This window comes from Choloepus didactylus, chromosome 16, assembly GCF_015220235.1.
Source record: "Choloepus didactylus isolate mChoDid1 chromosome 16, mChoDid1.pri, whole genome shotgun sequence".
In the NCBI taxonomy this organism is placed as follows: Eukaryota; Metazoa; Chordata; class Mammalia; order Pilosa; family Megalonychidae; genus Choloepus; species Choloepus didactylus.
Window position 1 is genome coordinate 50,344,633 of NC_051322.1, and position 13,981 is coordinate 50,358,613.

Here is a 13,981-nt window from a genome sequence, read left to right on the forward strand (position 1 = left end):
CCCATTGTAAGTAGGATCTTTAGGTGAGTAGGATCCTTATCTTAAGTTGAGATATGATCCATCTCATTTATGGTGGTTCTTAATCCTTTTACTGGAGTCCTTTATAAAAAAACGAAAGACAGAGAGAAGACACAGAATAAAAGCCCCAGAGAAGCTGAGAGACAAGGACACACATAGAAACACAGAAGCTAAGAGAGCAAGAAGCTGACAGAGAAAAGCAAAAGGTGAAAGCAACGAAACCAGGGAGAGAAGGCCCAGCAGATGCTATGTGCTAGAGGAGTCTAGGATCTATGGGGAGAAAGCATGGCCTTTCGATGCCTTGATTTGGACATTTTCATGACCTCAGGACTCTAAACTTGTAAGTTAATAAATCTCCATTGGAAAAGCCAACTCATTTCTTGTATATTGCATTTTGTCATCTTTAGCAAACTAAAACAGGACCTGAACATAGCTTTTGTGGGGGAAAGATTCAATCCCCAACACTATGTATATAACTCTAAATCTAAAAGGACACAAGGCAGAATACAAACCAATAATACATAGAAAATGAGAAACTGTGGTCAGTGGAGGAGTTTACAGAGTAGTAATAAATCAACAAGAAAAAAAAACAAAAAACAAAAAACAATGTACCCTTTGATATCCAGAACAACTAAAGTACAATAAAAATTGCAGGATTATATTTTCAAACAATGTTATAATCTTATAAACTAGTTCTAAACTTACCAGATATTGAAATTCAGCAAGGCAGCTGGATGGTTATTAGGATATTTCTTGGTTAATTAAATTATGATTTTTCAACAGTTATAATCCCTCAGTTTAGCTAATTTTAGCAAGGTCTATTTGTCATCTCCTTCTCTTTTTTGGAAGGAATAAAATACTTTAATATTCATGATAGGGATTAAAATGCAATCAGAAGTGACTGTGTTAAAAGTTTAACACATTGTGTTTCTATTCTAAAAAAAAGTCCTAAAATAGAATCCCTCTTTGCTGGTTTGAAACTGTTATGTGCCCCAGGAAAGGCCATGTTCTTTTAATCCAATCTTGTGGGTGAAGACTTATTGTGGGTTTCCATGGAGATGTGACCCACCCAACTGTGGGTGAGACCTTTTGAAGAGATTATTTCCATGGAGGTGTGATCCTCCCCACCCATTCAAGGTGTGTCTTGATTAGTTTACTGGAGTCCTTAAAAGAGCTCAGTGGCTGACACAGATGTTGGGAGATGAAGACAGAAAGACATTTGGAGATGCTAAGCTAAGAGATGAAGCCCAGCATTTGCCCTGGAAAAGCTAAGAGAGGACCCCCAGATGCTTAGAAAGAAACACCCTAGGACAACAAACAAGGATGCTCAGGAGCTGAGAGAGAGAAGCTAAGAGAGACAGAAGCCTAGAGACATTTTGGAGAAAGCCATCTTGAAACCAGAACCCAGGAGCAAAGAACCAGCAGACGCCAGCCATGTGCCTTCCCGGCAAACAGAGTGCTCCGGACACCATCATCCTTTCTTCAGTGAATGTATCCTCTTGTTGATGCCTCAGTTTGGACACCTTTATGGCCTTAGAACTTTACATTTGTAACCTAATGAATCTCCTTTATAAAAGCCAATCCATTTCTGGTATTTTGCATACCAGCAGCTTTACTAAACCAGAACACCCTGTTATTGAGACAACAGATTATATTTCACTTCAGTCTGAGCTGTTGGACTTAAAATATGGTTTTGTTTTTTTTTTTGGCAGAGTTTTCTCAGTTATTCATTTTTTTTCCACTAATGCTAAGAAAAAAGCCTGTACCACTATCAAAAGTTTACTGCTTTTTCTAGAATTTCAAAAGCTGCTCATAAAATTATGTAAACAGGTTTTTGCAAGGTGGTCCATAATTATATATATTGTTTTTCTCTGAACACATCTCATTTATGAGCACCTTAAGAAATGATATATTTGTCCTAAATTCATAGCTAGAGGTGGAAAATTTATTCTGATTAGGAACAAGGGTGATATTAACCTTTGAAACTAAGATTTTTCTTATAGATTAAAAACTGGCTGAAGATAAGTGAAGTAAGAATAGACAGGGTATGAGAAGCATGAATTACAAAGAGATGGCAAATGATTTGCTTCTCTGGAGTATATTATTTAGCTAACTTTTCAGAAAACATCTGTTGTCTTGGTAACCTTTTAAAGCATCTAACTGAAATATCTGAAAATGTAGAGAGATGCTCAGTGACTTCTCAGATATATATCCTGATGTGAGCGTTGTTTATCTGAGCTGTGAAAGAAAAAAAACATGTGCACAAAATGATGAAAGGAAGATGATACAAATATCTGAACCCACTTGAATGGTATTTATGTCCCTTCATTATTTTAAATTTATATAATAACAGTATGTGGTAAGTAAGATTGTCTATACACAATTAAAGAAGTCTAAAAATATTAATGGAAAAGTGAGGGAAAATGGTTCCTAAAAATACTTATTTATTGAGTGCTCACTGGTTTTGATTTCTATTTAGCATCTTCCATGTGTTATTTCACTTAATCTCCCCAAAATCCGGAGGAATGTACTAACATCTATTTTTCAGATGTGACAACAACTGCACAGAGAGATTAGGTAATGGTCAAATTATATAACTTACTATATATATATTCTATAACATATATAATAAGATAAGATCCAAATTTGGGTGTTGTGACTGTTGACTGCTAGGCAATACATCCTCTTTGGCTCTACATTCTTTTAAATCAATAATGATGATCTCTTTGATATACTCTTAAATTCAAGCTTTCCTTACAATTATCATTAAAGCTTCATATTACCTGAGAATTTGTAACTACAATGTAAGATTTGGCACATGGGTGATTTATTGAAGAGAAAATCCACAAGGTTAGGGCACTTGGCATATAAAGAGACGTAAATTAACAGAGAGAAAGGGAGAGGAGAGGAGAGGAGGGAAGAAAGAGAGAGAGAATGAGAGACAAAGGGAAAGCACTTTATAGTTTTTATGCTTATTTGGCAAAAAATCAGAAAGTTGGATAATGTCATGTCTGTGGGAATGTTGCTATATACAAATACTTATGTACCTATCAGGATTGTTGACATTTGCAGTCATTCTAACAAGTCTTCTGGCAATAGTCAGGTTAAAAATGAAATAGTCTCATATCCTATGTATAAGCAATTCCGTCTTTTACACATAACTTATTTATTTTCCTCACATAGATCTCTTAAGGTATATGCACAAGAATGTTCCTTGCAGTGCTGTTAGTTGTAGGGATTTAGGGGAAATCTGGGTAAAATTTTAATGGGGGAAAATTGCAAGCCCTGCAACTTTTATCTGCCATAATGTTATGCTTCTTATCTTCAATCATTTCCTGAGTGATACTCAGTAATCCTCTTACTCAATTATATTGAGCCTCACATAATGCTTATTTCCCAGATTATCTATCTATTTATCAATCAATCTATCCATCATCTATCCATCCATCCATTCCTTTCCTCCCTATGAAGGAAGATCAGGTCTATCCCTGAGGAGTGCTGGGCGCCAGGACAAAAGGTCCAGGAATGTAGGACAAAATGTGAAATAAGATTGAAAAGCCCAAGGGTATTATGAAATGAAGGCAAATTGAAGTTTGATCCTTTTTATGGCAAGTTGGAGGAAAGCTTCAGCTGCTTTGCCTTGTTTATGTTGGGAAATTTTAAGGGCAATGGGACTCTAATCTTGTTATCAGAGCTGCATTCCTTTTCCCTATTGACTCTCTCTTGACTGACATGATTAGATCTCTCTTTTCACTTCCATTATTTCTATTACCTAATTATCCTATTCTGTATGAAAAACTTTGGTCTCTTTCTTTAATACAGTGTTCTGTCTTCCTAGGATGCAAACAGAACTGACTACTTCTGTATTTTGCAAACATTCAATTTAGAACTAAATATTTTTAAGGCAAAGTATATTTTTGGACAGCATTAATTACTAGAAAGGCAGTCTGAAATTGAGCAAAATCAATGTCATAAACTTCTAAGCCCTATTATGTATCATAAAAGCTCAATATATGTTTCCATTAACATTCTTCAAATATTTGGAGAAAACGATCACTATTTTCTCCCTGTGCCACCATCCCACCTATTCTTTAGGGAAAATAGTGATAGTTCTCTCAACGATTAGTCACTTGACATTTTCTAGCCATTTCACCATCATTGTAGCCTTCTTTTTTTTTTTTATTTTTTTATTTTTTTATCTTCATTTTATTGAGATATATTCACATACCACGCAGTCATACAAAACAAATCGTACTTTCGATTGTTTACAGTACCATTACATAGTTGTACATTCATCACCAAAATCAATCCCTGACACCTTCATTAGCACACACACAAAAATAACAAGAATAATAATTAGAGTGAAAAAGAGCAATTGAAGTAAAAAAGAACACTGGGTACCTTTGTCTGTTTGTTTCCTTCCCCTATTTTTCTACTCATCCATCCATAAACTAGACAAAGTGGAGTGTGGTCCTTATGGCTTTCCCAATCCCATTGTCACCCCTCATAAGCTACATTTTTATACAACTGTCTTCGAGATTCATGGGTTCTGGGTAGTAGTTTGATAGTTTCAGGTATCCACCACCAGCTACCCCAATTCTTTAGAACCTAAAAAGGGTTGTCTAAAGTGTGCGTAAGAGTGCCCACCAGAGTGACCTCTCGGCTCCTTTTGGAATCTCTCTGCCACTGAAGCTTATTTCATTTCCTTTCACATCCCCCTTTTGGTCAAGAAGATGTTCTCCGTCCCACGATGCCGAGTCTACATTCCTCCCAGGGAGTCATATTCCACGTTGCCAGGGAGATTCACTCCCCTGGGTGTCTGATCCCACGTAGGGGGGAGGGCAGTGATTTCACCTTTCAAGTTGGCTTAGCCAGAGAGAGAGGGCCACATCTGAGCAACAAAGAGGCATTCGGGAGGAAGCTCTTAGGCACAACCATAGGGAGGCCTAGCCTCTCCTTTGCAGCAACCGTCTTCCCAAGGGTAAAACCTAAGGTAGACGGCTCAACCCATCAAACCACCAGTCCTCTATGTCTGTGGTCATGTTAGCAATTATCGAGGTGGGGTAGGCGAATACCCCTGCATTCTCCACAGGCTCCTCAAGGGGGCACTACATCTTTTTTTTTCCTTGTTTTTCTTTTTTTTTTTTAACTTTCCCTTCTTTTTTAAATCAACTGTATGAAAAAAAAGTTAAAAAGAAAACAAACATACAATAAAAGAACGTTTCAAAGAGACCATAACAAGGGAGTAAGAAAAAGACAACTAACCTAAGATAACTGCTTAACTTCCAACATGTTCCTACTTTACCCCAAGAAAGTTACCTAATATAGCAACATTTCTGTGAACTTGTTCCTACTATATCCATCAGAAATTAACAGACCATAGTCATTCCTGGGCATCCCCAGAACGTTAAATAGCTTATCTGTTCTTCTTGGATTATTGTTCCCCCTTCCTTAATTGCTCTCTATTGCTAGTTCCCCTACATTCTACATTATAAACCATTTGTTTTACATTTTTCAAAGTTCACATTAGTGGTAGCATATAATATTTCTCTTTTTGTGCCTGGCTTATTTCACTCAGCATTATGTCTTCAAGGTTCATCCATGTTGTCATATGTTTCACGAGATCGTTCCTTCTTACTGCCGTGTAGTATTCCATCGTGTGTATATACCACATTTTATTTATCCACTCATCTGTTGAAGGACATTTGGGTTGTTTCCATCTCTTGGCAATTGTGAATAATGCTGCTATGAACATTGGCGTGCAGATATCTGTTCGTGTCACTGCTTTCCGATCTTCCGGGTATATACCGAGAAGTGCAATCGCTGGATCGAATGGTAACTCTATATCTAGTTTTCTAAGGAACTGCCAGACTGACTTCCAGAGTGGCTGAATCATTATACAGTCCCACCAACAATGAATAAGAGTTCCAATTTCTCCACATCCCCTCCAGCATTTGTAGTTTCCTGTTTGTTTAATGGCAGCCATTCTAACCAGTGTTAGATGGTATCTCATTGTGGTATTAATTTGCATCTCTCTAATAGCTAGCGAAGCTGAACATTTTTTCATGTGTTTCTTGGCCATTTGTATTTCCTCTTCAGAGAACTGTCTTTTCATATCTTTTGCCCATTTTATAATTGGGCTGTCTGTACTACTGTCATTGAGATGTAGGATTTCTTTATATATGCAAGATATCAGTCTTTTGTCAGATACATGGTTTCCAAAAATTTTTTCCTATTGAGTTGGCTGCCTCTTTACCTTTTTGAGAAATTCCTTTGAGGTGCAGAAACTTCTAAGCTTGAGGAGTTCCCATTTATCTATTTTCTCTTTTGTTGCTTGTGCTTTGGGTGTAAAGTCTAGGAAGTGGCCGCCTAATACAAGGTCTTGAAGATGTTTTCCTACATTATCTTCTAGCAGTTTTATGGTACTTTCTTTTATATTGAGATCTTTGGTCCATTTTGAGTTAATTTTTGTGTAGGGGGTGAGGTAGGGGTCCTCTTGCATTATTTTGGATATGGATATCTAACTTTCCCAGCCCCATTTGTTGAAAAGACCATTATGACTCAGTTCAGTGACTTTGGGGGCCTTATCAAAGATCAGTTGGCCATAGATCTGAGGGTCTATCTCTGAATTCTCAATTCAATTCCATTGATCTATATGTCTATCTTTGTGCCAGTACCATGCTGTTTTGGCAACTGTGGCTTTATAATAAGCTTCAAAGTCAGGGAGTGTAAGTCCTCCCACTTCGTTTTTCTTTTTTAGAGTGTCTTTAGCAATTCGAGGCATCTTCCCTTTCCAAATAAATTTGATAACTAGCTTTTCCAAGTCTGCAAAGTAGGTTGTTGGAATTTTGATTGGGATTGCATTGAATCTGTAGATGAGTTTGGGTAGAATTGACATCTTAATGACATTTAGTCTTCCTATCCATGAACATGGAATATTTTTCCATCTTTTAAGGTCCCCTTCTATTTCTTTTAGTAGAGTTATGTAGTTTTCTTTGTATAGGTCTTTTACATCTTTGGTTAAGTTTATTCCTAGGTACTTGATTTTTTTAGTTGCTATTGAAAATGGTATCTTTTTCTTGAGTGTCTCTTCAGTTTGTTCATTTCTAGCATATAGAAACATTACTGACTTATGTGCATTAACCTTGTATACCGCTACTTTGCTAAATTTGTTTATTAGGTCTAGTAGCTGTATCGTGGATTTCTCAGGGTTTTCTAGATATAAGATCATATCATCTGAAAACAATGACAGTTTTACTTCTTCTTTTCCAATTTGGATGCCTTTTATTTCTTTGTCTTGCCGGATTGCCCTGGCTAGCACTTCCAGCACAATGTTGAATAACAGTGGTGACAGCGGGCATCCTTGTCTTGTTCCTGATCTTAGAGGGAAGGCTTTCAGTCTCTCACCATTGAGTACTATGCTGGCTGTGGGTTTTTCATATATGCTCTTTATCCTGTTGAGGAAGTTTCCTTCAATTCCTACCTTTTGAAGTGTTTTTATCAAAAAGGGATGTTGGATTTTGTCAAATGCTTTTTCAGCATCTATTGAGATGATCGATTGATTTTTCCCTTTTGACTTGTTAATGTGTTGTAATACATTGATTGATTTTCTTATGTTGAACCATCCTTGCATGCCTGGAATGAACCCCACTTGGTTATGGTGTATGATTTTTTTAATGTGTCTTTGGATTCAATTTGCAAGTATTTTGTTGAGGATTTTTGCATCTATATTCATTAGGGAGATTGGCCGGTAGGTTTCCTTTTTTGTAGCATCTTTGCCTGGTTTTGGTATTAGATTGATGTTAGCTTCATAAAATGAGTTAGGTAGTGTTCCATTTTCTTCAATGTTTTGAAAGAGTTTGAGTAAGATTGGTGTCAGTTCTTTCTGGAAAGTTTGGTAGAATTCCCCTGTGAAGCCATCTGGCCCTGGGCATTTATTTGTGGGAAGATTTTTGATGACTGATTGGATCTCTTTGCTTGTGATGGGTTGGATGAGGTCTTCTATTTCTTCGCTGGTCAGTCTAGGTTGTTCATATGTTTCCAGGAAATTGTCCATTTCTTCTACATTATCCAGTTTGTTGCCATACAGTTGTTCATAATATCCTCTTATAATTTTTTTAATTTCTTCAGGATCTGCAGTTATGCCACCTTTTTCGTTCATTGTTTTGCTTATATGGGTCTTCTCTCTCTTTGATTTTGTCAGTCTAGCTAGGGGCTTGTCAATCTTGTTGATCTTCTCAAAGAACCAACTTTTGGTGATATTTATCCTCTCTATTGTTTTTTTGTTCTCTATATCATTTATTTCTGCTTTAATCCTTGTTATTTCTTTTCTTCTACTTGGTTTAGGATTGGTTTGCTGTTCATTTTCTAGCTTCTTCAGTTGATCCATTAGTTCTTTGATTTTGGCTCTTTCTTCCTTTTTAATATATGCGTTTAGTGCTATAAATTTCCCCCTCAGCACTGCTTTTGCTGCATCCCATAGGTTTTGGTATGTTGTGTTCTCATTTTCATTCGTCTCTATATATTTAGCAATTTCTCTTGCTATTTCTTCTTTAACCCACTGATTGTTTAGGAGTGTGTTGTTTAACCTCCAGGTATTTGTGAATTTTCTAAGTCTCTGATGGTTATTGACTTCTAATTGTATTCCATTGTGGTCAGAGAATGTGCTTTGAATAATTTCAATCTTTTTAAATTTATTGAGGCTTGTTTTATGTCCCAGCATATGATCTATTCTGGAGAAAGTTCCATGAGCACTAGAAAAGTATGTGTATCCTGGTGATTTGGGATGTAATGTCCTGTATATGTCTGTTAAATCTAATTCATTTATCAGATTGTTTAGGTTTTCAATTTCCTTATTGGTCTTCTGTCTGGTTGATCTATCTATAGGAGAGAGTGATGTGTTGAAGTCTCCCACAATTATTGTGGAAACATCAATTGCTTCCTTTAGTTTTGCCAGTGTTTCTCTCATGTATTTTGTGGCACCTTGGTTGGGTGCATAGAGATTTATGATTGTTATTTCTTCTTGCTGAATTGCCCCTTTTATTAGTACGTAGTGGCCTTCTTTGTCTCTCAAAACATCCCTGCATTTGAAGTCTATTTTATCTGAGATTAATATTGCTACACCTGCTTTCTTTTGGCTGTAGCTTGCATGAAATATTTTTTTCCATCCTTTCACTTTCAGTTTCTTTGTGTCCCTGTGTCGAAGATGAGTCTCTTGTATGCAACATATTGATGGTTCATTTTTTTTGATCCATTCTGCGAATCTATATCTTTTAATTGGGGAGTTTAATCCATTTACATTCAATGTTATAACCGTGAAGGCATTTCTTGAATCAGCCATCTTATCCTTTGGTTTATGTTTGTCATATTTTTCCCCTCTGTCTATTAATATCCTTTATTGTACCCATACTGAATCTCTTTAGTACTGAACCTTTCTCCAAGTCTCTCTGTCCTTTCTTTGTTTCTCTGTCTGTAGGGCTCCCTTGAGTATCTCCAGTAGGGCAGGTCTCTTGTTAGCAAATTCTCTCAGCATTTGTTTGTCCGTGAAAAATTTAAGCTCTCCCTCAAATTTGAAGGAGAGCTTTGCTGGATAAAGTATTCTTGGCTGGAAATTTTTCTCACTCAGAATTTTAAATATATCGTGCCACTGCCTTCTTGCCTCCATGGTGGCTGCTGAGTAGTCACTACTTAGTCTTATGCTGTTTCCTTTGTATGTGGTGAATTGCTTTTCTCTTGCTGCTTTCAGAACTTGCTCCTTCTCTTCTGTGTTTGACAGTGTGATCAGTATATGTCTCGGAGTGGGTTTATTTGGATTTATTCTATTTGGAGTTCGCTGAGCATTTATGATTTGTGTATTTATGTTGTTTCGAAGATTTGGGAAGTTTTCCCCAACAATTTCTTTGAATACTCTTCCTAGACCTTTACCCTTTTCTTCCCCTTCTGGGACACCAATGAGTCTTATATTCAGACGTTTCATATTATCTATCATATCCCTGAGGTCCATTTCGATTTTTTCAATTTTTTTCCCCATTCTTTCTTTTATGCTTTCATTTTCCATTCTGTCATCTTCCAGGTCACTGATTCGTTGTTCAACTTCCTCTAGTCTTGTACTATGAGTGTCCAGAATCTTTTTAATTTGGTCAACAGTTTCTTTAATTTCCATAAGATCATCCATTTTTTTATTTAGTCTTGCAATGTCTTCTTTATGCTCTTCTAGGGTCTTCTTGATTTCCTTTTTATCCCGTACTATGGTCTCATTGTTTGTCTTTAGTTCTTTGAGTAGCTGCTCTAGGTGCTGTGTCTCTTCTGGTCTTTCGATTTGGGTGTTTGGGCTTGGGTTATCCATATCGTCTGGTTTTTTCATATGCTTTATAATTTTCTGTTGTTTTTGGCCTCGTGGCATTTGCTGAACTTGATAGGGTTCTTTTAGGATTTGTAGACCAATTGGAGTCCTTATCTCTAATTTATCAGATCTACAGCTTCGTGGAGTACACTTTCTCTAACTAACCAGCAGGTGGCGTCCACGAGCCACCTGTTCTCCACAAGCCAGTTCTCCCCTGCTTAGCCTTTTTGGTGAGTGGGGGAGTGAGTCTTGTGGGGTCCAATTGGGGTACCAAGCTTGCGTGTGTAGTTGGTGTTGCCTGCCCTGTATATGGGGCGTGTTTCTGGGCAGTCAGGGAGGGGGGGTGGCCCTAACAAGCAAATCTCCCTGGTGATCCTAGAGTTTTAAAGCTGCTGCAATAGTCTAATCCTTCAGTTCAGTCCTGCCACAGTTTGTCTCTGCCACTGACCCACAAGTCTTTGGTATTGGCGTATGGCTCCTGAGACTTGCAAGTGGGCCCCTCTTCCAGGCTGTGCACCCCGGGTCCTCTGTTGAGGGATGACTGTGCTATGTCACAGGTGAGTGCCGTCCCCCCAGGGCAGTTCTGGGCTGCTGGGCTGTGTAGGGAGGCTCCCAGTCTGCTGAAATGATGGCTGAATGGGGCTTTGTTAATTCACACTGCTCCACCTTCCCAACTCTGGGACAATCAGCTGAGGTTGCAGGGAAGGCTAATGTCCACGCCCAGTTTTGTGGTGTGTGCCTGTTATTTGAAGCACTTCCATCACACTGGGTTGTCTGGGGCAGCTCTGGGCTATGGGGCTGGTGATGGGAAGGAGTGTTTCCTGTCCACCAGGATGATGGCTGTGAGCGGACACCCCCCTTTTCTTGGGAAGTTGTGGTGTTTAGTGAATTTTCTCAGCCACTGGATTATTGCCTTTTGTCTCAGAGCTCTCCTAGTTCTGCTCTTGACTTGACCTGCCCAAATTGCAAGTCTTTGAAGCTTTCTGTATTGGGCTTCTTAGAGTAATTGTTTTAGAAAAAGAAAAAAGGATTAAAAAAAAAAAAAAAAGGGCCCTCCTCAGAGATCTAATGGGTTATTGAAATGCTAAGAGGCAAAGCAACCAGGGCCATTAAGGAAAGGTCCATAGGGCAGAGAGATCAGCTTTTCTTCGGGATTTGCATATTAGCCTCAGGGCCTGAGCTCTGCCCTTCCCCTTTCTATGTTCACCAGAACTCCAAAAATCCTCCGCTTTTATTTTGGAGTTTTTCGTGTTGTTTTTTTTCTATGCCTGTCTCCTCTCTGCTGGGCTGGCTGCTCTCAGATTCTCTGGTGTCCGGTCTCAGTCTATCTATGGTTGGAGTTTGGATCATTAGAATGAGTTTCCGATAAGGGCTGCCACTGCAGTTCTCCCTTCTCCTTCCCGGAGCTGACAGCCCCTCCTCCCACGGGACTGAGCCTGGCAGGGAGGGGCCCGTGTCCCCTGGCCGCAAAAACATACAGATTTCGTTGATCTCAGCAGTTCCACATTTTCCTGAGTGTTGTATGAAGTATGCCCAAAGTCAGATTGCTCTGTGGTGTCCAGTCCATGCAGTTCCTGGCTTTCTACCCTCTTTCCTGGAGGAGTAACTAAAACATACAGCTCACCAGTCCGCCATCTTGCCCCGCCTCCTGTAGCCTTCTTTTTAACTGTTAGTATCACTCCTATAATGTGGTGCCTAAAATAAAAAGCAGTGTTTTCTGATGCAATATCAACACAACAGCGCTGGGCTGTGCTCCCCTTTTCCCTCTGTCCTATGGGATCGCCTCAATATTTTCTATTTGTCTTCTCAGCTCTCCAACACCTGTTAGCCTGTATTAAATTTCTACAGGGAAACTAAGTGATATGAACTGTGATTTTCTAACTGATCTTGACTGATATGAAGTAATTGCACAAATTAGTAAGCACTTAGTGTAGCTGTTAAAAGGAAAAATAGACAACAACAAAACCCTAAGGGTAGAAGAAAGAAGAACAAACAAAAGACACATTACAAAAGAAAAATCAGCAAGTCTGATGTTTACAGATGAGAATAGAGGATATAAGAAAAACGGAATAAAAAATGATGTCAATATTTTCAGATATTGGGATCAAAAGAAAAAAATATCCACATATCAAGTGAAGACAGTCAATAGGACCAACTAATTTTGAGCAAGAGTGGTGAGTTTGCTTTTCAGCCTAATGAGACTGAGGTGATAGTGGGAAGCTGATGTAAAAATTGTAAGTAGTAGTCAACCACATCAGAACCAGAAAGATTTTTGTGATTCGTCTATACAGGGCTAATGTTTTCTCTAAGATATTCTGTAAGACAAAATAAGCATCCAGTGTGAACTATGACAAAAGTAAGTGGTATGAAGAAAGAAAAAGAAAGAAGAGCTGGTTCTTAATGACACTATCAATACTACATGTAATACGCACTAATATGTGAATAATTCTTTACAGTTTACAAAACACTATTAGATGCTGATGCTTATTTTGTCTTCACAGAAACCCCGTTAAGTTGGCAGGACAGATGGCAATAGTTCTTGTTTGTAGGCAAGGGAAGAAAATGGGAGGTAAGGAGAATGAGCAGCAAAATATGGAAAGGGATAGGAAATAGAAATGGAATAGAGTGAGGTTATGGAACAGGAGAGTTGAAAATTGCTTAAAAGGTTAATGACATTATTTCTTCCTGTTGGATTGGAAATTATTTGAGATGCTGAAGTATTGATACTTATTCTAAAGTATTGAATTTACTTTTTTTTTTTTGGTAATTACAATTTATATCTGAAACACAGATAAGGAAAGGGTGATAGGATGATAAATGGCTCAGAAAAAAAAAATACCACAATAGTAATGATTGGTTTCAGAATATGGGGTTGCGGGAGAGAAATACTGCCAACTTACATTTGAATAAAATTAAAACCTAAAATCCATGAATCGGTTTAGGGGTAATGTTTGCATAGCAATTTATAATTATAAGGGCCCTTTCCCATACATTTTTATTTGATCAGAGTCCACAGAACTTTCCTACCAGTGAAAACTGGAACCACAAAGGAAACAAAGACACTTCGAAGGATGCTGACTAAAGAAAAAGGAAAAAGAGAGAAATAGCTTGGTGTGTTCCTTTCTTTAAACTTCCAGTCTTCCACCAGGATTATCACTGGCTGGAAGCCAAACATCAAGTAAGTTTGGGAAATGTAGGTTGAGGGGTTTGACCCCTGAAATAATAAGAAAAATAGATGAAAGGAAAGGAATGGGTCTGTGAACAAATCACCGGCACCCCCATGATATCTCATTTAGTCCTATTGCAATCTAATGAGGATTGTACTGTTTCCATTTTACTGGAAACAAAGGAAAAACAATCTGCTTTACTTTTCTTTTCCCACAACAGGTTCTGGGATGCCACATATATAAAATTAAAAGGCAATAAAAATGTAGTATTTCAAACTTGTTATATTGACTTATAGTATTAATTCAATATTTATTTGGGTTTTTTTTTTTTTTCAATTTCAGAGCATGTTGGAGACATCATCATTTAGTCTCCAAATACCCCTCTATTCTTTTCTAATAAAACCAGTGACTAAATAAACGAAAGCAAAGGTAAATTTTGTGTAATACAATAGTG